Source organism: Xenopus laevis, chromosome 8S (genome assembly GCF_017654675.1).
Source record: "Xenopus laevis strain J_2021 chromosome 8S, Xenopus_laevis_v10.1, whole genome shotgun sequence".
Lineage (NCBI taxonomy): Eukaryota > Metazoa > Chordata > Amphibia > Anura > Pipidae > Xenopus > Xenopus laevis.
In genome coordinates, this window is record NC_054386.1 from 37,071,768 (window position 1) to 37,098,604 (window position 26,837).

The 26,837-nt window shown below is 36.0% G+C and overlaps 1 long non-coding RNA gene across 3 annotated transcripts; it reads right to left on the reverse strand.

The window, feature by feature from the left end:
- Positions 1 to 8,622: 8,622 nt before the first annotated feature.
- Positions 8,623 to 24,120, reverse strand: LOC121397728. Of its 3 annotated transcripts, XR_005963872.1 has the most exons (6): positions 24,064 to 24,120; positions 15,633 to 15,737; positions 13,936 to 14,044; positions 12,926 to 12,993; positions 10,896 to 11,868; positions 8,623 to 8,944 (listed from the first exon to the last, which is right to left on the reverse strand). It is a non-coding gene; the product is annotated as an uncharacterized LOC121397728 (long non-coding RNA). The 3 variants fall into 3 exon arrangements; XR_005963871.1 differs by lacking the exon at positions 8,623 to 8,944 and having other exon boundaries at positions 10,575 to 11,868; XR_005963873.1 differs by lacking the exon at positions 8,623 to 8,944 and having other exon boundaries at positions 10,575 to 11,868; positions 12,889 to 12,993.
- Between the last annotated feature and the right edge of the window lie 2,717 nt (positions 24,121 to 26,837).

Here is a 26,837-nt window from a genome sequence, read left to right on the forward strand (position 1 = left end):
GTGTATATAGATGGATGAATATGTAGTAATGTCTATGTAGAATGTATATAGAGGGATGAATATGTATATGTCCCTATTGTAGAATGTGTATTGAGGGAAGAATATATATATACTATGTAATATTAATATAGATTGATGAATTATATATTCTATGGCAGAGTGTATATAGATGGAATGAATATGTATATGTCTATTAGACATGTATATAGAGGGATGGAATATGTATTGTCTATGTAGAATGTGTATAGAATGGATGAATGATGTATAGTGTCTATATATCAGGAATGTATATAGAAATCGATGAATATGTATTAATGTTCCTGTAGGAATGTATATTAGAATCAATGATATGTAATATGATTGTTGTAGAATGGTTAATATAGAGGGAGAAATATATATTATTGTTTAAAATGTATATAGATGGATTGCAAATACTCGCGCTCATATAATGCAGGAGGTGTAACAGATGGAATGAATATGTATATGTTATGTGAGGAATGTATAATAGAAGATCGAGTGAATATGTATATGTCTATGGTAAGAATGTATATAGAGGGATGAATATATATCTTAATGCAGCAGTGTAATATAGATCAATGAATGTTTATATGTCTATGTAGAATGTATATAGATACAATGCAATATGTATATGTCTATAGTAGAATGTATAATAGAGGGAATGAATATTGTATAAGTCGTCTAATACGAATTTATTGACATCGATGATATGTAATATGTCTATGTAGAATGTATATAGATCGAATGAATATGTATATGTCTACTGTAGATGTATAATCGATGGATAAATAGTGGTAATATGTCTATGTAAATGTAATAGAATAGATGAATTATGTAGTATGTCTATGTAGAAATGTATAATAGAATCATGATAAGTAATATGTCATATGTAAGAATGTATATAAGAGGGATTAATAATGATATATGATCTCTATAGATGTATAAAATAATCGAATGAATATGTATATCTTTGTGTAGACTGGTATATAAGGGAAGATATATATATCTATGTAAAATGTATATAGATGGATGAATATTATACAAATGCAGAGTGTATTAGATGGATGAATATGTATAATGTCTAATGTAGAATGTATAAGAATTGAGTGAATAATGGTATATGATCTAATGTAGAATGTATATCATAGAGGCATGAATATATGTAATATCTATGTATATGTATATGATATGATGTATTGTATATCTTTGTAAAATGTAATATAGATGTATATTAGAATATAGATAGATCGATGAATATGTATAGGTTTCTATGTAGAATCTATATAGAGGGATGAATATATATTATCTATGTAAAATGTTTATAGATGGATGATATGTATATCTATGCAGAAGGTGTATATTAGATGGATGATATTTATAGTGTCTAATGTAAGAATGTATATAGATGGATGAATATGTATATGTCTTAATGTAGAATGTATGTAGATCGATGAAATGTATCATGTCTATGTAGAATGTATGATAGAGCGATGAATATGTCTATGTTAGAATGTATAATAGAATCGAATGACTATGTATATGTCTGTTGTTAAAAGAAATAATAATATAGAGGAGATGAATAATGTATATCTAATGTAAATGTATAATAGATAATGATGAAATATGTATAATCTTCAGAGTTTATAAAAGATCAATGAATAAATGTATATGCCTATGTAGAATGTATATAGAGGAGATGAATATGTATAATGATCTAAGTAGAATTATATAGAGGGATGAATTATATATATCTATAGCAGAATGTATATAGATGGATAATATGTAGTAATGTTTGTGATAACGATGTATGTAAGAGGGATAAGTAATATATTTAATGTAAAATGGTATATAGATGGATGAATATGTATATCTTGCAAGAGTGTATATAGATCGATGAATATGTATAGTGTCTATTGTAGAATGTATATAGAGGGATGAATATGTCTCTGATCCTCTGTTAGAAGTATATAAGATGGCATGAAATTTTATATGACACTATTTAAATTGTATATCGATTGATAGATATTATAATGTCTATGTAGAATGTATATAGACGATGAATATGTATAATGTCTGGTGTAAGAATATATATAAGCGGTAAGAATATATATATCTATGTAATAATGGTAATAATAAGATAGAATGAATATGTATATCTTTGTAAAATGGTATATAGATTGGATGAATATGTATATCAAATGCAGCGTTATAATTGATGGATGAATATTATTCTATGTAAGACTGTTACTCCATCGATGAATATGTATATTGTCCTTATGTAGAATGTAATAAAGATGCGATGAAATATGTATAGTCTGTGTAGAATGTTTATAGAGGAGAAGAAAATATAATATGCTATGCAGAGTGCATATAGAATTGGATTGCATATGTAATATGTTATGAAGATGTATATAGAGGGATGAAATATAATATATATCTATGCAGAGTGTATATAGACATGAATATTTTATCATGTCTAATGTAGAATGTAATATAGATGCAGATGAATATGTAATAATGTCTATGTAGAATGTATATAGAGGGATGGAATAATGTTATGTCTTGTAGAATGTACAGTATATAGAATCGATGAATATGTAATATGTCCTAAGTTAGATGTAATATGAGGGAGTGAATATATATATATCTATGCAGAGTGTATATAGATGGACTAATATGTTAATATGTCTATTGTAGAATGTATAATATATGATGAAATGTATATGCTTATGTAGAATGTATATAGGAGGCATGAATATAATTATCTATGTAAGAATGTTATAGAGGGAAGAATATGTAAGTATTGTCTAATGTAGAAATGTATATAGAAAATGATATGTATAATGTCTGTGTAGAATAGTATATAAGAGGGAAGAATAATATAATATCTATGTAAAATGTTATATAGATTTAGATGAATATGTTAATAATCTCAGAGTGTAATATAGAAATCGATGATTGTATAAGCTAGTAGAATGTAATAACTAGAGGGATGAATATGTATATGTCTATGTAGAATGTATTAGATGGATGGAATAGTAAATGTTATGTAGAATATATATAGATGGATGAAATGTATATGTCTATGTTAGGAATGTAATATGAGGATGAATATGTTCTCTGTCTATGTAGAATGTATATAAGAATGGATGAATATGTTATCAAATGCAGAGTGATATAGATGGATAAATATTTTATATGCCTATTATAAAATGTATATCGATTGATGAATATGTATATGTCTCTGAAGAATGTATATAGATCGACTGAATATGTAATATGTCTGTGGTAGAATGTATACTAGAGGGAAGATATATATATCATATGTATAATGTATTAGATGGAGTGAATATGTATATCTTTTAAAACGTATAATAGGTGGATGAATATGTATAGTTTGCAGAGTGTATAATAGAATGGATGAATATGATACGTCTAATGTAGAATGTATAATAGAGGGAATAGAATATGTATAATTGTCTATGTAGAATGTATATAAGATCGATGAATATATATATCCTAATGCAGAGTGTATATGAGATGGATGACTATTATATGTCTTATGTAAGAATGTAATATAGAGTTGGATATAATTATAATATAAATTATAATCTATGAATGAGTGTATATAAGATCAGATGAAATATGTATATGTCTATCGTAGAATAGTAATAGAAGGGATGAATATAGTAATGTATTTGTAGAATGTATAATTGATCGAATGAATTTGTATATGTCTAAAGTAGAATAGTATATAGAGGGATGAGATATATATATCTAATGCAGAGTGTATAAGATGGATGAATATGTGTGTCTATAAGAATGTACCTGATATATAGGGATGAATATATATATGTAATCTAAATGCAAAGAAAGGGGTTTGGGGGGGGGGTAATAGATCGATGATATGTAATATATTGTATATGGTACGAATGTATATTGAGGGATGAATATGTATATGTCTATGTAGAAAATGTATAGATCGATGAATATGTATATGTCGGATTTTCTAGTAGGAATGTATATAGAGGGATGAATATATATATATCTATGCAGAGTGTATATAGATGGATGAATATGTATATGTCTATGTAGAATGTATATAGAACAATGAATATGTATATGTCTGTGTAGAATGTATATAGAGGGAAGAATATATATATCTATGTATAATGTATATAGATGGATGAATATGTATATCTTTGTAAAATGTAGTATAGATGGATGAATATGTATATCTATGCAGAGTGTATATAGATGGATGAATATGTATATCTATGCAGAGTGTATATAGATGGATGAATATGTATATGTCTATGTAGAATGTATATAGATCGATGAATATGTATATGTCTGTGTAGAATGTTTATAGAGGGAAGAATATATATATCTATGCAGAGTGCATATAGATGGATGCATATGTATATGTCTATGAAGAATGTATATAGAGGGATGAATATATATATATCTATGCAGAGTGTATATAGATCAATGAATATTTATATGTCTATGTAGAATGTATATAGATCGATGAATATGTATATGTCTATGTAGAATGTATATAGAGGGATGGATATGTATATGTCTATGTAGAACGTACAGTATATAGATCGATGAATATGTATATGTCTAAGTAGAATGTATATAGAGGGATGAATATATATATCTATGCAGAGTGTATATAGATGGATGAATATGTATATGTCTATGTAGAATGTATATAGATTGATGAAAATGTATATGTCTATGTAGAATGTATATAGAGGCATGAATATATATATATCTATGTAGAAGTGTATATAGAGGGAAGAATATGTATATGTCTATGTAGAATGTATATAGAACAATGAATATGTATATGTCTGTGTAGAATGTATATAGAGGGAAGAATATATATATCTATGTAAAATGTATATAGATAGATGAATATGTATATCCAGAGTGTATATAGATCGATGAATATGTATATGTCTATGTAGAATGTATATAGAGGGAATGAATATGTATATGTCTATGTAGAATGTATATAGATGGATGAATATGTAAATGTCTATGTAGGAATATATATAGATGGATGAATATGTATATGTCTATGTAGAATGTATATAGAGGGATGAGATATGTCTCTGTCTATGTAAGAATGTATATAGATGGATGAATATGTATATCAATGCAGAGTGTATATAGATGGTATGAATATTTATATGCCTATTTAAAATGTATATCGATTGATGAATATGTATATGTCTCTGTAGAATGTATATAGATCGATGAATATGTATATGTCTGTGTAGAATGTATATAGAGGGAAGAATATATATATCTATGTAGAATGTATATAGAGGGATGAATATGTATATCTTTGTAAAATGTATATAGATGGATGAATATGTATATCAATGCAGAGTGTATATTGATGGATGAATATTTAATTTCTATGTAAAATGATATCCATCGATGAATATGTATATGTCTATGTAGAATGTATATAGATCGATGAATATGTATATGTCTGTGTAGAATGTTTATAGAGGGAAGAATATATATATCTATGCAGAGTGCATATAGATGGATGCATATGTATATGTCTATGAAGAATGTATATAGAGGGATGAATATATATATATATCTATGCAGAGTGTATATAGATCAATGAATACTTATATGTCTATGTAGAATGTATATAGATGGATGAATATGTATATGTCTATGTAGAATGGATATAGAGGGATGGATATGTATATGTCTATGTAGAATTTACAGTATATAGATCGATGAATATGTATATGTCTAAGTAGAATGTATATAGAGGGATGAATATATATATCTATGCAGAGTGTATATAGATGGATGAATATGTATATGTCTATGTAGAATGTATATAGATTGATGAAAATGTATATGTCTATGTAGAATGTATATAGAGGCATGAATATATATATATCTATGTAGAATGTATATAGAGGGAAGAATATGTATATGTCTATGTAGAATGTATATAGAACAATGAATATGTATCATTCTGTGTAGTAATGTATATAGAGGAAGAATATATCTATGTAAAATGTATATAGATAGATGAATATGTATATCCAGAGTGTATATAGATCGATGAATATATATATGTCTATGTAGAATGTATATAGAGGGATGAATATGTATATGTCTATGTAGAATGTATATAGATGGATGAATATGTAAATGTCTATGTAGAATATATATAGATCGATGAATATGTATATGTCTATGTAGAATGTATATAGATCGATGAATATGTATATGTCTATGTAGAATGTATATAGATCAATGAATATGTATATGTCTGTGTAGAATGTATATAGAGGGAAGAATATATATATCTATGTAAAATGTATATAGATGGATGAATATGTATATCAATGCAGAGTGTATACAGATGGATGTATATGTCTATGTAGAATGTATATAGAGGGATGAATATATATCTATGCAGAGTGTATATAGATCAATGAATATTTATATGTCTATGTAGAATGTATATAGATCGATGAATATGTATATGTCTATGTAGAATGTATATAGAGGGATGAATATGTATATGTCTATGTAGAATGTATATAGAGGGATGAATATGTATATCTATGTAAAATGTATATAGATGGATGAATGTATATGTCTATGTAGAATGTATATAAAGGGATGAATATGTATATGTCTATGTAGAATGTATATAGAGGGAAGAATATATATATCTGTAAAATGTATATAGATGGATGAATATGTATATCTATGCAGAGTGTATATAGATCGATGAATATGTATATGTCTATGTAGAATGTGTATAGATGGATGAATATGTATATGTCTATGTAGAATGTATATAGATCGATGAATATGTATATGTCTATGTAGAATGTATATAGATCAATGAATATGTATATGTCTGTGTAGAATGTATATAGATGGTTGAATATGTATATCAATGCAGAGTGTATACAGATGGATGAATATGTATATGTCTATGTAGAATGTATATAGATCGATGAATATGTATATGTCTATGTAGAATGTATATAGAGGGATGAATACATATATCAATGCAGAGTGTATTTAGATCGATGAATATTTATATGTCTATGTAGAATATATATAGAGGGATGAATATTTATATGTCTATGTCGAATGTATATAGATCAATGAATATGCATATGTCTGTGTAGAATGTATATAGATCGATGAATATGTATATGTCTACGTAGAATGTATATAGAGGGATGAATATATATATCTATGCAGAGTGTATAGAGATGGATGAATATGTATATGTCTATGTAGAATGTATATAGAGGGATGAATATGTATATCAATGCAGAGTGTATTTAGATCGATGAATATTTATATGTCTATGTAGAATATATATAGGGGGACTTTGTCAATTTACTAATGGGCGATGGCATAAATTCAGTAGCGCAGGAGATGCACTGTAGCGCTACTTCACACTCTAATGCCTGGCGAATGGACATAACTACGCAAATTCACTAAGATTCGGATTTTAATGAACGTTGCCTCTGATGCCAGACTTGCCTTCACCACCTCAGACCAGGCAAAATGCAATAGAGTAGATAGAACTTCCTCAAAAAAAATGGAAAAATTTTCTAAGTCCCAAAAAACGCTGGCGACCAGTTTTTTCAGGGTGATAGGCTGCAAAAGATCGTATTTTCTTTTTAGGGTAACCGTCTTCCCCCATACATTTCCTTACATATGGCACATAAACTATACACTGGGCATTATAGTATTATAACAACTTTATTTTCTTTTATTAAGGTTCCCTGGGCTTGTGTAATATAATGAATTTGCTGCTCCATATACGTCCATTCAACTTTAACTTCCACACCGTATGTAAATTAGCACAACTTCGCTTTGCTTACCAAATTAACGCTAGCGAAACTTCGCCATCGTTCGGTGCCCTGGACGCATCTTCGCATTTTAGTGAATTAGAATTGTCCTGGTGAATTTTCGCCTGGCGAAGTGTGGCAATGTGAGCAAAGCAGTCGCTGGCGAATTTAGTTAGTGAGTTTGCCCCCAAATGTCCCGAGTAAAACATTATGCCTAGATTAAAGGGGCACTTGATATGCCTTTCGACATTGACCCCTCTGGCAGGACAAAAAAGAAACATACAAGGCAAAATGGTGTGACTATTATTAACAAGCCCACAGAACTACCTTTCTCAACAGAAAGCAAGAAATAATGCTATTAGCCAACATTTCACATGACACAGCCTCTTTGGTAGATAAACAACATACTGCAGCTTTTCATTTGTACAGATATGTATATGGTTTATTTTTCTTCTTTGAATAAAATAGTTTTTGTTTCTCTGTTTACAATAGAGCTCCCAAGATATCATGTAAGACTGGACCAGTACCTGCCCTCTATCTACATATTCACTTTCAGTCGTGCTTTTAGTGTGCAGCAACAACCTGCCTACAAGGCAGAGACATTTCATGTAGAGACCACATTAAAAACAGTTAGAACATTGTCTTTGACTCTATCCAGTAAACGTTATAGAACAACAAATTAAAACTGTACAGCTGTATAACATGTTTTTCTTTTAACATATTTGTTCCCACACAAGAATTGTGTAGTAAGTGCAAATAATGCTTCTTATTTAATCCAGGATTTGCGGATCTCCTGTTTCCTAGAGAATGCAGATGCTGCCTGATCCCCAGACAGGTAGGCTGCTTTCACTCCTGGTTTGGCAGCTGAAGAGTCTCGAAGCACCGCACTCTTCCTCTTGTCTATGTTCATTGATGCCTGAGCCTGTGCAGTGCTGCTATTGCTCCTCTGTGATGAGTCAAGTGCTTTGGTAATCCGACTGCGACGGACAAACACGCCGTGCGTGGGTTTGCAGCGGAAATGCTCCTTGCCTTTTACTGTCCTTCATGTTTGCCTTAAATCAGAATAAAACATTTTATTTATTTATTTTTAAATCAACTCTACAATTATTTTTTATTGGTTGTAGCTTTCTATATATCAACATATAAAAGTAGACTAGTATCAAAGCGATTTATAGAGGGGGCACTAATATTTGTGATGTAACTCATGGTTAATGTCCAAGAGTTGGAAAATTCATCCCAAATATAATTTGCCAGGCCTAACCACAGCTAAGAAACCTCAAACTTACATTTCTAATATTCAAGTTTATGTTTTACAGTCGAATTTCAATGCATTTCTATGGGTGCACGCCTATAGATTTAGCCTGAAGGTTGTAATTGAGTGTGTGTGTTACGGAGTTTCACAATAATAAGTGTTAGTGTGGGGTGTTAGCATGTGTGGTAGGGAATGAAACCTTTACTAAAGCACAGAAAAGAGCCCTGTGCTTATTATAATTATTGTTAACACTAATTTATAAAATACAAATATATTCTGCAGCACACAAGAGGTAAAGGGGGCCCTGCTCAAAAGAGCCTATTATTACCCTGGTACACTTAACCTTTAAATGTCCTTAACAATTTTAAACCATGGATACAACACGAGAGACTCACAGATTCGACAGACAGTCGTAGTAAATGAACTGCAGACTTTATTTTAGGCAAATACTGTAAGTCCACTATTTGCCTAACATAAAGTATGTGGTTCTTTTATTATGCCTAGCTATGGGATCTGTAAATGCCTGCTGTTCTCTCCATAATGAGATACCTCCAACTTGAGCTGTAGGCCTGAGACATATGCACCCAGACCGTATGGGGCAAATTAACTAAAGGGCAAAGTGCCTAAAGCTGGTGAAAATTCGCCAGCGTGACGTTATTTCGGTAACTTCGCTAGTGAAGGAGATAAGACTCTAGTGGTACTTCGCTCCCTAACGCCAGGCGAATTTTCGCTGTGGTGAAGGGACATAACTACGCAAATTCACTAAGATGCGGATTTTACTGAACGTTACCTTTTGTGCCAGACTTGCCTTCGCCACCTCAGACCAGGCGAAGTGCAATAGATTAGTTAGGAGTTCCTAAAAAAATAGTTAAACATTTTCTATGTCCCAAAAAACGCTGGCGTCTTTTCCTTTTTCAGGGTGATAGGCTGCAAAAGAGTGTACATTTTTTTTGGGGGGGGTAACAGGCTTTCCCCCTACATTTCCTAACATATGGCACATAAACTATACACTGGGCTCATGTGTAGGGCAATATAACAACTTTATTTTATTAAAGTTTCCCAGGCTTGTGTAGTGTAATGTATTTGCTGCAACGTGTACGTCCATTAAACTTTAACTACCCACCATATCCAATTAGGCAACACTAATGCAACTTTGCTTTGCTTGGCGCAGTAACGCTAGCTCAACTTCGCCGAATCTGAATTTGCCCCTATGTGTAAACTGGCAACAACGTGCACAGCTATACACCAAATTTCCATGATTTTTCATTTCCCCAGATGTAACCTTGTAAAATGGAGTTCTGTTATTAGTTTTGTTTTAATTTTTTTTTTGTTTTTAATTTGTTTAAATTACCAAAAAAGGAAAATACTCAAATTTGGTTTATTGCCAGTGGACACACAACTATGTGGTTCTATTTTATTAGCCTTGACTATATGCCCTCCAAACTATGCTCATGGGAAAAAGTAGCCAAACTAAAATAAAGAGGTAAACGTTTGTAGGTGAAACTTTATTAGAGGATAGCTGAAGGAGACTTCCTTGTGGAGCAGAAAGCCACATTCCAGATCAGAAGCCATATGTTCCAATAAAGGCTTTCCCCCCCAAGATTCCTTTGTAGCAGTGCTGTGTGTTATACATTGGAGTATAAACCTTGGGGTAAACATATTTCTATTTTCATGGTTTTATTTCATAGGATAGGCAAATATTTCTGAATACAAGCAAAAAGGCCAATAAAATGGCTTCTTTTTCTTCTTACCGAGCCGAGAATGAAGCTCAATTCCAACCCACATACCATGTGAAAAATCGACTGTGCCAATGTATCGCTCTGTCCCAGTTATGTTCTCCCCAATGCATACTTGATTGCCAAGTGTGAGACACAGTGAGTTGTGGAAAGGATTATCTTCACAGTCAGAAATATGTAAATTATTTTTTTTCAAGGGAACTATCGACAGAGAAATGAGGGGGGATTTGCTAAACAAGGCAGCATCACTGAGGCAGTTTGAGTCATGATCATCCTCTGTCAGCCAGTGTTGGCTAGGGGTTTCATTAGAGGGGTCAGGTACTAAGTTGCAGTCAGCTCTATCTTTATCTCCATTGGAAAATAAATCTTCAGCCCCCATGAACTCTCTGAATGAATGATCTTCTAATATAGCACACGTGTGCTCCACGGCAACTTAACTGGGCAGAAAATTGACAGTGCTTACTTTAGATTTGTAGGTTGGGGAGTCGACAGAAGAGCACGACACACTTCTGAACAGGAGAGCAGCAGTTGTTTCAGTACTGCAATGTGGCACTTTATCAAAGGCACTTTTTTCTATGAGGTTAGGCTGGTTGTCTGTAGAAATACTACCGTTCGATCGCTTGTGAGAGTAAGACACATGATCATTTGCAGAATGGTGAAGCTAAACATCTCGGCTTTCAAAATCCCCAGTATAGGCAACTAAATGATCCATGCTGTTACTGGAGGGAACCATTATGTCAGAAAGTGTAGCGTTGGATGCACTATGAGAAAAGTAGCCACTAGTAATACTGCTGGTGGTGGGACTCCGAGAAATCTCTTTCTCCAGAGGCCAAGAGCAAATAAAATCTGCTTTTGAGTGGACCCAGTCCTTGTTGTCCAGACTAGCATTGTAAATACTGAAATCCGCAAATTCTTCTGGGACATAAGGCTGGAAAGTTTTCCTTTTTTTACTGCTTCCACTAAATTCATTATCCTCTTCTTCCGACTCCTTTAAAACAAAACAAAAAAAAAAACAGATACAGCAATGAACATTCATATACATCTTTCTTTTCAGGGAATTCGTTATGAGCTGCGTATATTTCTTTACCACATTAATATCTAGAGCTAATAAAATCTATGAATATGTTTACTTTAGGGAGGTTTTCTTTATTTTATGTGCATCTAGGACTGGTGCTTTATATTATGGGCAAGCTTCCTGCACAGGGTTTAACAGCATCAGGGCGGCACCTTAAAGGACAATAAACCCTGCTGCACTGCACTGCTCAACCCACTTTCCCTATCATCCTTTAACATATTATCAAGGTTAAGGCATGCTGGGAGTTATAGTTCAGAACAGCAACATCAGGGTTGTTTTCTTAAAGGCATATTGCTAAAGCAACTTTTATCCAGCACTCAGGTCATCATTAAAATGCAAACAAATCCTCCAATAAGAACCCCAGCTGCTCTGTGTAAATCAGGCTCCATCTTCTTTGTGCCTGCATTTGGAGTTGGAAGCATTAAGCACAGTTTCCCAGCACTGAACACGTCTTTCCTTCCCATTTTTAATTCCAATGTCATATAATGAACCCAAAGTGGCACAATAATCTCTGTATGTAAGAAAACAGCAAGATGGATGACTAAGTGCTGGTAATTAGCATTTTCACTGGTCAATTTGCTTGCATCTGTAATTAAGTTTTTGGGGAATTGGTTTCCATGTGTGATTATGTTTTTTTTAACTTCCATAAAGAAATATGGGGCACAGTGGCACAGCTTAATGGTTGGGTTTAGTGTCCCTTTAACAGGTACCCTAGGAGTGTATACCAGTCTCTGACTTGGCTACCTTTAGCAGACCAAATGGCTGCATGGTGGAGATATCGCAAAGGAATGGGAAGCATGGAAAATGTGAGGAGGAATAACACATGCCCTGGAGAAAGAATCTATGCAAAGTCTACAATTCAGCAATACAAAACAGAGAGTTAAAAGTACTCGCTGTCTAAACACAATGACCCAAGGCAAAACGCAGACTTACAATGATATCTTCAGGAGTGTTATTGTTTTCTACTCACATGCAGATGTCATTAGGTCCTGACGACACAGCAGTGCCAGTGCTAAGTGTCTGGGATGAAGGCATGCTCTGCAAAGGTTGAGACACACAACACAGCACAAAAGCAAACGTGAACACAAATACTACGGTGACATGTTTAAAAATGTGCAAGTGATAAAACAGATGAAAACACAATAATTGTGACACGTGCAAATCTAGAGATGTCTAAACAAGCAATTAATAAGACTCTCTTGGAACATATTCATGAGAACAATTAATTCTTATAATGAGTCACATAAATAATGACAAAAGTAATGTTATTATATGAACTGTGTCTCACACAAAGGTGCTCAATGGGGTTGTGTGAGTGGATAGGGACTTTAGATGTGTGCTGATACCCCCTTCCAGTGATATTCCCCTAGTACATACACACCAGAGCAGCTAAACCAGACAAAACTGATAGCAATGTGCACTGAGCTGCAGAGATGGAAATGACACAAGACATGTTCTGGGGGTGGGTGGAACCTCTATCTTATACACTGATCTGTTTCACAGCCTCCCACATTCTTCTATATACAAACGTCTTGCATGTGAATGTTGCAGAATGTACCTTCCATTTAGAGCCACTATGTCCAATGGGCTCAACATTACACAGCATCGGTCTGTTCCCACCACAACGAGCAAGTTCAGGGATTTCCCAGACAATGAAAGATATTGCTCCAATAAAGGAAGAAAAAAAACCCTTCCCTGTTTTGCCATTTACCCATTCCATACCCTTATTTTCCTTTACATCAAAAAGGAAACTTACCTTGACATTTAAACAAAACAGCATTACACACAGGAAGGTAATTATACACTGGCGACCCACTGCCATTAGAAGATTATTCTGTCTCATTATTAGAAGCCAAGAGATGGCAGCTGCACATTTTAAAATAGCAATTTGCCGGTAGTATTTTATATAAATGACTAATGAATGCGTAAAGAAAAGCTCTGCACTGTGGCCACATTAAATATAGAGCCAAGGTTCTGTACCTCTTGACTGAGGAGAGGCTGGCTTTCATCAATGGCTTGAAGAATTTTGGTGGTTGATGAGTGAATGTTTTGAATGGGCTTAAAGCATGTGTAGTGTCTGGTACACTGCCTAAAAAAAATGAAATAATGTCACTTACACCACTTATAGTTAAACATAATGGTCTTTATTTACTAAAAGGGACAAATAACAGACCAACGTGCCATGTCCCTTATCTGTAAGCTGTTATACAGAAAGCTCTGAATTACAGTAAGGACATCTCCCATTATAAGAAAATAATTATGATTTTTACAAATGATTTCCTTCTTTTATCTAATAATAAAACTGTACCTTGAAATTAATGGCAGTTAAAGGCGGTTTTTCACCCTTTCACCAAGGTAACTTTTATTTTATAGAATGGCCAATTCTAAGCAACTTTTAAATTGGTTTTCATTATTTATTTTTTATGGCTTTATAGTTATTTGCCTTTTTCTTCTGACGCTTTGCAGCTTTCAAATGGGCGTCGCTGACTCCCTTCTAAAAAACCGGTATCTCAAAGTGAACAACCGCTTTAAGGTGCATAAATTAATATCGGTCGCAAAACAATCCTATTGGGTTTAATTAATTTTTAAATAATTTTTCCAAATTATGGAAAGATCCCTTATCTAGAAAACCCCAAAAAAGCATTTGCTTTTTCGATGGGGTCAATGACCCCCATTTGAAAGCTGGAAAGAGTCAGAAGAAAAAGGCAAATAATCAAAAAACTATAAATAATATATAATGAAGATGGGGAACCATCCTTTTAAGGAACATTATAGTTAAATTCATGCAATATTTGCCTGTACAGTGTGTCACATAGTGGGGTGCCCCTCCCCATTATTTACTTCTGAGAGACCCAGCCTCTCTGTGATCTGCTCTTTATATCATTTCAAGTCTTTTGTTGCCCCCTGTGCTTATATATTAAAATGGATAAAAGACAAGGCTCAAGAATAAAATTTTAATTCTGCACCCATATAAGCCATTTGTCTCTTACTTTCTGCCCTTTACTTCCCACTGCAGCCAATAACCTAAAAAAAAGTATCAGCAGCTCGGGGTCAAAGGACTGGCAGTGGAGTCTACCGAGTCTACCGATGTCTACAACATGATGGGACAGCATTTTTCGTTATATCCTATAAAGCCTTAACTGTCTTTCCTGGATTGTTGCCTCCCTTAGTCCTGTGTTGCAGTACTGCTTAGCGGTTCCTCTGACTGCTTCTTACACAGAATCATGTGCACTTTCTCTAAGCATTGTTAAGGTTCACACAATTCTGTGTAAGGAGTGATCAAGGTTGGCAGCTTGTAAGCAGCACAGTAAGATGTAGCTCTGACCCTGCCAGTAAATGTCTGCATTTTCTGTAGCACAGAAAAGCCAATGAAGAAGTGATCATATGGAGTCCAACAGGCTGAAACACTACAGTAATAAAAAGAAGCATATAAGAAGCTATCAGTGCATACTGCAATATATTGGTTATTTACTGTAATTTATACAGCCAGCTGATTCTCCAAATACAAATACCATACATGTAAAATAACAAAATGTACTTTAATTTTAGGCTTCTTTTCGTTTAACTCCTTTATTCAATTCTACCTATACTACTACCTTTTAGTAGCTCAATGAACTGAAATAAGATGCTTTAAGTGGGTTGTTACGAAGAGGCATGTGTTTCAGAAAGAGTCTCACCTCCACCAATGTTCTGGTTGAATCACTCACTTGGCTGTTGTAGAATGGTAAGTCTTTATAGCTGGAAGAGTACTCTGTCACATCATACTGACTCTCCGTCCAGCCCTACAGAGTAATTCAATGTATGAGTTTCACAAAACAGCAGTTCACTTTAAACCTAAGCAACCAATAAAGAAGTAAATATTTTCCAGAATAAAAGTAAAAAGAAAGTAGGTGAACACTATAAAATAACATACAGCAGGGAAAATAAGTATTGAACACGTCACATTTTGAATGGGGCTATTGACACGGAATTTACATCAGAGGGCATATTTATCAAGGGTCGAATTGAAAAAACGTCGAAACGTCGAAATTCGTATTTGGTCAAATTAGAATTGTGCGAATCGAAAGAATAGCGCATTCGGTCAAATTCAATTCCAAGTTTTTCCCCCAAAAAAATAGATTTTTCAAAGTCTACCAATTGACTCCAAATAAGTTCTAGGAGGTCCCCCATAGGCTAAAACAGCAATTCGGCAGGTTTTAGATGGCGAATGGTCGAACTCTAATTTTTAAAGAGACGGTACATGATAAAGTTCGATATTCAAATTTTTTTCAAATTCAAATCGAATTTGGACTATTCCCTAGTTGAAGTACACAAAAATAGCTCAAAATTTTGATTTTTTTTTTAGGGATGCACCGAATCCAGGATTCGGTTCGGGATTCGGCCTTATCCAAATCCTAATTTGCATATGCAAATTAGGAGTGGGGAGGGAAATTGCGTGACTTTTGGACACAAAACAAGGAAGTAAAATTTTTTTTTTACCCCTTCCCACCTGTAATTTGCATATGCAAATCAGGGTTCGGTATTCGGCCGAATCTTTCACAAAGGATTCGGGGGTTCGGACGAATCCAAAATAGTGGATTCGGTGCATCCCTAATTTTTTTTCATTCAAAAAGTCACCTCGACCTTTGATAAATCTACCCCCAGATGTCGCTAACAACCCAAGTAATCCACAAATACAAAGAACTCAAAAGAAATAAATCCATGAATTAAGTTTTGTGTAATAAACTGGAATGACACAAGGAACAGGTATTGGAGCACATCTAGCATTTTCTACACAACTGGCAACCTAGAGCCTAGACCTGTAATTAATCCCTTCTTAAAGTCAACAATTATACCTATGTGGTTATTCTTATTACTAGAAACCCACATGACTTTCTGGTTAGAGAATGTCTGGCCCCTTATAACTTACACAAAGACAAGACCCAAACTTGATCCTTTCTGGTAGAATTAATATACAATTTTGGTGTGTCGGCCCATATTTACTATATGTGATCATGTACACCCCTATATACACGGCATAACCATGGGCGGAGGGTGATTTTTTTGTTTGGGGAGGCTAAAGGAAACTGCACTCACAAGCTGACTTAAAACACTTAAAGGGGAGGTTCACATTTAAGTTAACATTTAGTATGTTATAGAATGGCCAGATCTAAGCAACTTTTTATTTGGTCTTCGTTATTTATTTTTTATAGTTTTCAAATTATTTGCCTTCAACTCTTTCCAACTTTCAAATGGGGGTCAGTGACCCCATCTAAAAACAAATGCTATGTAAGGCTACAAATGTATTGTTATTGCTGATTTTTATTCCTCATCTTTCTATTCAGGCCTCTCCTATTCATATTCCAGTCTCTTATTCAAAACAATGCATAGTTGCTAGGGGAATTTGGACCCTAGCAACAGACTGCTGAAATTGCTGAAGATTTGCTGAGTAAAAAGCGAAACAACTGACACAAAATAAAAAAGGAAAACCAATAGCAAATTTTCTTAGAATACCACTCTCTACAACATAGTAACAGTTAACTCAAAGATGAACAACCACTTTAAAGCTGAGAGCTGAAAACTATAAACTGATGGGCCCCTGAAGCATGAAGCCCTAGGTAAATTAGTCTAAATGAGTTTAGTGTTAGTACAAGTATGGGACGTGTTATCCAGAATGTTCGGGACCTGAGGTTTTCCGTATAAGGGTCTTTCTGTAATATGGATCTCCATAGTCTACTAAAAAAAATTAAACATTAATTAAACCAATAGGATTATTTTGCATCCAGTTAGGCTTCATTATATCTCAGTCTGGATCAACTACAAGGTCCCGTTTCATTACTACAAAGAAAACAGAAATAATTTTTAAAGATTTGAATTATTTGATTATAATGGAGTCTATGGGAGATATCCTTTCTGGAAAACAAGTTTCTGGATAACAGATCCTATACATATAGCACAAAATACCATTAGAGAAAAAAGTCATGGCATCACCATAATATTATACATTGATGGAGTCTATGGGAGATGACATTCCTGTCATTAAGATAACGGGTTTCCTGGATAATGGATCCTATATCTGTAGGCACTAGCCATGTGTGGTTTGAGATTTATAATCAACCAGTTTTCTCTGAGACCAAAGCAGTACATCACAAGCCCAAAATATAATACAGGATTTATAAAAGCCCCTCTGACATTCCCCGGAATAACCAGATACTCCAGACCTGACAAGCAGTTGATACTGACACCCCAAGCACATTATGTAAAGAGAAGCAGTGGATACCGGTGCCATAAGCAAGTTATACATTAAAGTGGATACTGGCACCCGACACACATGAAGTGATTGGCAGTAAGCACTGGTACCCACACACCATCACAGTGCTGTTAGAATAAAATGAAGATATATTTGCCACTGTAGAGCACTGCAAGGCATAAATGAACATGAATCACAGGCCCTCAATCATATACTTTAAAGTGATGGGTGAATCTGACCTTCATTTATAAATGTACAAAGACAATGACGAGCAAATGTTTTCGCTAGCCATGGATTCTTGGAAAAATTCAATGCGACAAAAAAGAAAAGAAAATTCTCAGAGACAAAATAATCACCATAAGCAAAAATTCCCTTTGACTTTAATGCATTTAGAGTGAGAAAAATTCTGGCACACAAAACATTTTCACGCCCATTGACTTTGATGCATTTTGCAAATCTTTATCCATTTCACAAATTTTTTTGCAGTTTCGCAAATTTTTTTGGCGAAACGGGACAGATTAGTCTCATCATTAAAACAAAATATATGACAACCATACATCAGCCACACTCCTCATTTCCATGTTCTTTACATATATAGATATATATATATATATATACAGTATGTGCCCCTTTTCTGTATACAGTATTCCAGTTTCTTATCCCACTCTGCACACATTTCTATCATTCAGTTTTCTTCAACTTCTGTTAACATTACTTTTTTCATTGTTCTTCTCTACTCTGTCCCACCATGTAACTTCTCTGCCATTTGCTCTATTTCCACACAAAAAGCAACCTTGCTCTCTTTCTGACCTGCTGCTGCTAGAGTCATAGATGTAAGAACCAGGAGGGATAGTTACTGCTGTACTTCAATCCCGGCTGCTCATTTTTTGCCTCAAAGTCCAAGTCGAGGAAACAGAAACAGGATTGGCTGGAAGAAGGGTCACAGTATTTACCTCCAACCAATCGGATTCCACAAAGCTGTACCGGGACTTAAGCTTTAAAGGTACTAGCACTGAGACTGCAGCATATGTTACATAATATTTGAGCTGTGTTAATGGAGACAGGCTTTCTACCAGCAAAATTGTAAAACTGCAGCAATTTTCCTTCTTATTTATTGTCAGGCAGGTTTGGGGAGGCTTAGCCTCCCCAAGCCTTATTGAGAATCTGCCCATGGGCATAACAACAGTTCACAATGCTCACTCCACTTATACTAACCCTGAGAGGGGACCAGGCCCAAGATAAAGGAAGATTATTTCATACTTACCGAGATCTTCCTTTCCTAGACGTACTCCATGTCATCACGTTACGGGATAGCCCCTCCTCCCTGCTCCCATTAGAAGGAACCTCCCCAAGCCTTTAAAAGGCCAACCACACCCACCTACCGGCATCTTTGTAACAAGCTCTTAAATTACCGGAAAAGAAAGGGCGGGTGTGATGACATGGAGTACGTCTAGGAAAGGAAGATCTCGGTAAGTATGAAATAATCTTCCTTTTTCCCTAGACGTACTCCATGTCATCACGTTATGGGACATAGCAAGTTAACGTTATCCCATGGGAGGGAATATGCTTTAAGAAGAAACTGTAATAAGGAAAGGAGTATCTCTGACTAGATAGTCCACCATCATGCAAACTCCTTACTTTAATATAGAGAGTCCAGGTGAAAACCCCAGAATAAGTTCACCAGGCTAAGAATAGAGCTATAATATAGCCTATACTATAGAGAAAAAGAGAGAGCGCGAGAGAGAGAGATGTTAGCCCACTGAGAGTGAGGAACAAGTTAGCTCACTAACCACCACTTCACCCTCCAGAAGAGAGAGAGAGAGAGAGGAAGACAGTCCTGTAAAAGGTGAATTCAGCAAGCTGAAATACTTACTCTCCTACTCACCAAAAGCATTCATCACATGTATGCCTAATTTCAGTGCAAATTGTAAGGTACCTGTAAGAAACACTTGGTAGGAGTAAGAACCCAAAACGGACACAAAATAGGAATGATCTGCTTAGGATATATCCCTAAATGTAGGATATCCAATGTACCCTGAGGTACCCAAGTCCAGTACCATAAATATCTTCATATCAGAATGCATGTTAGTCAGGACTGTTCTAACAGAAAACAGATCCTAAAGATCGGACAAGGGCACCTGAGAAAATAATTGGGATTAGAATTCCTTACACTGTGTAAGGTCCTGTGATGAGGTAGACTCAATTAACTGTAAAGAGTTGAGCAACTACAGTACCTAAGAAAGAGCCCCTGTTGGTTGACCCAACCTAGTACTCTGAGTGGTATAACTGAATACCCCTAAGGTTACAGATCCCAATAACCACCGTGCAACTAAAGGACTAATTCCAAGATTTATGGAGGCAGATTATATGCCCTGGATAAATGTTTACAGTCACCCACAAACCTGTGTTCTTTCTACCCATAAGGGACCCATTTATATGTGGAATCAACTATACTACATATTTAATCGTTGAGGCTGACCTTGGAACTGGAGGAACCCTATGGATGTTCCAGTAAGTGTCAGAAGGGCCTCTGATCTACTAGAGTCATGCTGGATCATATGTATCAGGAGTGGCACAGGAATGTGAATCCGAGAACAAACTAGGATAATAGGAGTGTTGTATCTGGAAGGGACATTCAGCTCTGTGCAAATGTTTCAGACACAATTTTCAGCAGGTGTAAATGTAATAACCCTAGTATAGGGAACAATGTGACAGACATGGTCAAAACAGACAAAAAAATACTTCCAAACCTCCCCTTTGACGCTAGACAAACCTGTAGGACAGATACATAAAATATCCTTAATTCATTCTCAATGAAATTAATGACTGGAAGTGGTAAGAGATTACACTCTACTGTAATGACTGCAACTGTCCCACTTAAGGGAAGACTCTGATCCTGCTCAGAAGAGCCAAGTACATTCTCGGCCAAAGCAATAGGACAGGTAGCAACTGTAGTATGTAACTGAGGAGGAAAGATCCAAAACTGCTGGTGTTCCAAGAGGGCACAGACATAGAGACGAAAAATAAATTAACACTCCTAGGATGCCTCCATCTGCTGTCCAATCAGATACCTATCTGGTGTGGAAGAACAGCTGGCCCTGTATTCTAAAAAAGAAAAACCCACTAACTAGGGGATTGAGAAATTGAAGAAAAAAAAAAAAAAATAAATAAATAAATAAAATAAATGGGCCCAAAATAAGTGCCTTCTGGACACAGAGCCTTAAGTCACAAAGCCGTCTTGTTTTGTTGATAGTATAAGGTAGTATAAGCAGAATATCCCTATCCTGGGCCAGACTTGAACAGAGGTCATCCCTAAGGACTAACAAGACACTTTGAGGACTCCTATAGCCTGAAAACCCTTGGTTTGAAATATATACCTTATGCAAATTCCCAGTGGCCTGATATGTATGTGTACCCTGTCTCTATAGACACCCTGTATTGGCAGATAAAATGTCCCATCTATCCTGACATTAAGAATATCAGTAGAAATAGTATAGGAATAACACTGGGTAGTGGCTCCCCTCTCTAATTTGTAGGAGGCACCAAGGAGTCACCCTAGAAAACGGTAGAGATACATCTGGGGATCCTTCAGCCAAGCATAAAGAACTGTATACCTTGTTCTTCCTTAAACCTATGAATATGGAATTTCCACAGGTTGCACCCCTAGAAACTAGCCAGATGTCCTGGCTGCTATAGTGAAATTTATGGATGAAGAGTTCAAGTACTGATTGTTCCAGGAATCTGTTGCATAAAAATAAAGGTTTATTGAGCCAACGTTTCTGGTTCCAAAAAAGAACCCATCCCAAGGACACAAATCATATATAGATATCTGTGCAAACATATATACACCCTCATATACATGCCTTAGTATTAAAATATATGCACCTGCCTATGGCCCTCTTATAGATGCAAACATATATGTTGCTTGGTAGACCAGTTGTATTATGGAGCTTATCCATTAATTGAGCATTTGTTCTGAAGGCAGTAGAATCCCCCTGCCGGATGTGGGCCATGGTGCAAGCATATATTAAATTATGTGATAATAATATGTACCTCGGTTAGTGTCCTAAGCTCCTGGTAGAGCACAGTACCCGACCCCAGAACTCGAGCTGCGTGGGTAGTAATAAACCGCACAATTGACTGGGCAAAGCAATTATCTGGTCCTCCATTCGTTCAGGCAGTGATACAAGGCTGCTGAATCTGGAAAAATTTACATTAAATGGTCCCAAAAGTAGTACATACCTGTGGTTATTGTTAACCCAGCAATCCTTATGACAGACAGGCTTCAGAACTCCTGTAGTGTTTATCAAGACAAAGTTAAGCTTACCTGCCATCGGGAAAAAATATTGCCTAGTGCTTAATTTATTAAGCCCTATTTTATCCCAGGAGCAATGCCATGGAATGAAAAGACCTTCATATGTAGGTACTCATCTGGATTAAACCTGAATGTACCCCAGAAACAATTACAACCCCATGTAATGCATAGTTTAGGTTAGCTGCAGTCAGAGCAAACCTATATCAGACCTTCATAGCTACCCAGTCCAGTGATCTACATCTATTAGAGCTACTGGTTCAAGGTGAGCAATAATTAGAGCATACCATACTGCAGAGAATAGGAGCATACAGATATGATCACAGCAACATGTAATACATAAAATATTAGCTACTGCTTAGGGCAAGCGTAAATCTGGTCCTAGCCGTTCCCAGGCCTGTGCTTTACATACCTTAGGGCTACCTATTCTAGGTGAGCCATAGCCAGGGTATATACTGCGGAAGAAAATATAAGCACAGATTCAATCACAGTAACATGAATACATAGTTTATATTAGCTGCTGCTTAGGGCAAGCATATCTCAGGGCCTAGGAACTCAAAAGGCCTGTGCTCTACATCCATTAGGGCTACTTGTTCCATATGAGAAATAGCCAAATCGTAAACTGCAGAAAACATGTAATACATAGTTAGGTTAGCTGCTGCTTATAGCAAGCATGTGTCAGGGCCTAGCAGCAAGACAGATCTGTGCTCTACATCTCGCAGGGCTACATGTTCTTTGTGAGCAATAGCCAGAGCATAAGCTGTATAACAAAATAGTAGCACAGGTACAATCACAGCAACATGAAATACATAGTTAGATTAGCTGCTGCTTCGAGCAAGCATGTCTCAGGGCCTAGCAGCCAGCCAGACCTGTGCTCTACATCCTGTAGGGCCATGTTTTACCTGTGAGCAATAGCCAGAGCTTAAGCTGTAGAACAAAATAGGAGCAAAGGCACAATCACAGAAACATGAGGTCCATAGTTTAGATTAGCTGCTGCATAGAGCAAGCTTATATCGGGCCCTAGCATTCAGCCAGACCTTTGCTCGACCTCCATTATGGCTACCTGTTCTATGTGAGTAATAGCCAAAACATAGAATGCCGAACATAAATAGCGCAATACATATTATGGATTATCTGATGTTTATAGCAAGTATATATCAGAGCCTAGCAGCCCCCCAGCCCAGGGATCCATATTCAATAGGGCTACTGGTGTCCTATTTGTAAATGGCCTGAATTCAGCACCCAGCCTGACAGTATACAATACTTGTCAGCATAAAAGAATGTTAGCCTAATTATCTATTTGTATAAGGGCTACTGGTTTCAGGCGGGCTACTGCTTTCAGGCAGGAAAAAATCATAACCAGGCACAGTGCAGATAAGCATATGAATATATAGCATGCAAGCAGTTAGTTAGACTTAGTACACTGCAGAACAGCATATGGAGACACTTCTTACCTGCTGCTCATTATGCAAGGCTGGAAGCTGACCCCTTAATGCCACAAATTCCAGGACACTATTGTTAACAGGAAAACAGGCCTCAAAAGTTTACTGACAACAGCAGGACTTACCTGAGGCTGCAGCTTCCTCGCTTGCTGAGTTAGAGAGTGGGCGGAGCCATCTCCACTTGCTTTAGCTGGACCTGATTATACTCAGCTGGTGTCTGCACTCAGTGGGGGGTTGATTATACTCAGCTGGTGTCTGCATAGGCAGGGAACCCAAAGCAACTGCGTAGGTTATACTGAGGCAAATTGGATAATTAGGCCCAAGTTTGCTATAATATGAAGCCTATAGCGAAACTTCTTTTATATTTTTTTTATTTTTTTTATTATTATTATTTTAACTACCTCCACCTTAGGAAAGTCTGTTGAGGGAGGCAGTTGGCCATGACCTGCCCCCATTAAAACAAAAATAAAACAAAAGTAACAGGGGGCAGTAAGGTTCAGGCCCCTAACTAATTTGCCTAAACTAACTGCCACCTCCCTCGCCCATCCATAAAAATGGGGTTTAGGGGCCACATACACCACTGCCGCCGGACGCCCTCTGGGCAGGTCGGGAGGGCACACGAATGGGGGGGCAAGCACCTGCCACCCAATGCTCTTGATAGCAATACGGGAAGGCAACTGAAATACAGGAAGACAAGGAGTAGCCAACATTGCACCTCAGTGCCTTACCTGATTCAAGAGCTGAAGTTCAGAAGACTCCAGGTCTGAGGTAGTGTGCTGGGGGGAAAAAAAGGTCCCATGGACCAAAACCCCTGTCCCTAGGACGCCCTTGGGGCAGGCCTAATGCTTTCCTAGGCATAAAAAGAGAAAAACAAAAATTTGCTTCTAATGATTGAGGCATTTGTTCAGAGAACAAAGCCAAGAGCATAAGAGAAGGAAAAAAAAGACGCCAGTAGGTGGGTGTGGTTGGCCTTTTAAAGGCTTGGGGAGGTTCCTTCTAATGGGAGCAGGGAGGAGGGGCTATCCCGTAACGTGATGACATGGAGTACGTCTAGGGAAAACCTTTTTACTAAACCCTACCCCTGTTGGCCTTCTACAACTTCAACTTTTACTGTATCTTCTTGCAAATTTCAAACTGGTTACATAGTCAGAGTAGTGAAATACAGATGGTGTTAGTAGGGTGTATACCCACAAGAGATAAAGTTTATCATCTGTTTAAGGGATTACAGAAACATTTTGTGATGTATTTTTCTGAAGGAAGAAATGTGGTATTAGAATTGGAAAAGACTAGAGATGAAGTGGCTTAGAGAGTGTGACTGTTCAACCAACTGTTTAAGCCTGTGTAAGATTTCTTATTATGTACATAACAGCGAGCAGACATTGCTTAACTAAAGAAGTAGGCTAGAAATGTTGTATATTATGTTTTGGGTTTCTCCACGAGCCCAAGGCAACCAGAGCCCTTTAGCAATAAAGATCTGTGTCTCTGAATGTGCCCCAGTAGCTTCCCATCTTCTTTTTTGTTGATTGACTGCACATGCTCTGTACTGCTGTCACTTACTGAGCTTAGGGACCCACTCACAATATACTGTATATACAGAATAGAAATGTCACAATATATGACTGATTAGTAATGAATACAGATAATTACTACATGGCAGCACAGAAACCAGTGCAACTAGCATCAGAATTTAATAATCAGCCTGTAGCATCAGATTATATTACAGGCAAACCTAATTTTCTGTTTGATAATTTGTGACAACCCCTAAGCTTAGTTTCTCAATAGCTGACAGAGCCCACTGAGCATGTGAGTGTCGTAGACACTTTCCAAGATGGTGACCCCCTGTGACAAGTTTGAAGTGCTGCTATTGAGAAGCTAAAATAGGATAGTGCAATAAGTTAAGTATATAAAATATGGCATTTGTAGCCACATTCATTTTTAGAGTTTAGTTCTCCTTTAATACAAGAAAAGTGTTGTGTACACCTAGGGAGAGAATTACCAATTCAAATTGATTTTTCTTGTCAAACTTCCTGGCTATTTATCGTTTTGTCATTTCAACAAGAGATACCAAACTGAAACTATCTGCTTTACAGTGCTTTACAGTTATATGACTTTCAGGCTTCAAAGACTGAACTCCAAAACAAACCAAATCCTGGAATTGGTGCATTCATATACTTTTATCTATTTTACAGTTAATAACACAAAGTGTATTTCAATAGCTGCTTGTTTTGCCATTTTTTAAAGGAGAAGGAAAGCTATGGAGGCATTTTATTGCCAATAGATTAGCTGCAATAGTGCAAGCTAGAATGCTATATTTATTCTGTAGAATGTTTTACAATACCTGAGTAAACAGCTCTAGAACCTCCCTGTTTGTTTAGTATAGCAGTTGCAGTATTAGCTTGGTGTGACATCACTTCCTGCCTGAGTCTCTCCCTGATCACTTATAGCTCTGGGCTCAGATTACAGCAGAGAAGGGAGGGGGGAAGGGGAGTAAACTGAGCATGCTCACGCCCAGGGCAAGGAGGTTTAAGCTGAAAACAGGAAGTCTGATACAGAAGCCCATGTGTACACAATAGAAGGAAAGAAATGATGTGTTTCTTTTAACAGAGGACTCAGAGCAGCACTACGTGAGGATTTACTGGTGTATTTAGGTGGATAAGGTTTACTTGGTTTTAACCTTTCCTTCTCCTTTAAATACCCTGCCAAGATATGCCATAGATAAGTGGCCCCCAACAAGTGGTTCATGAGCAACATGTTGCTCACCAACCCCTTGGATGTTGCACTTAGTGGCTTCAATAAGGTGCTTATTTTTTTTTAAATCCAGGCTTGAATGTAAGTTTTGGTTGTACAAAAACTAGTTGTACTGCCATACAGAACCTTCTGTAGGCTGCCTGTCCACATG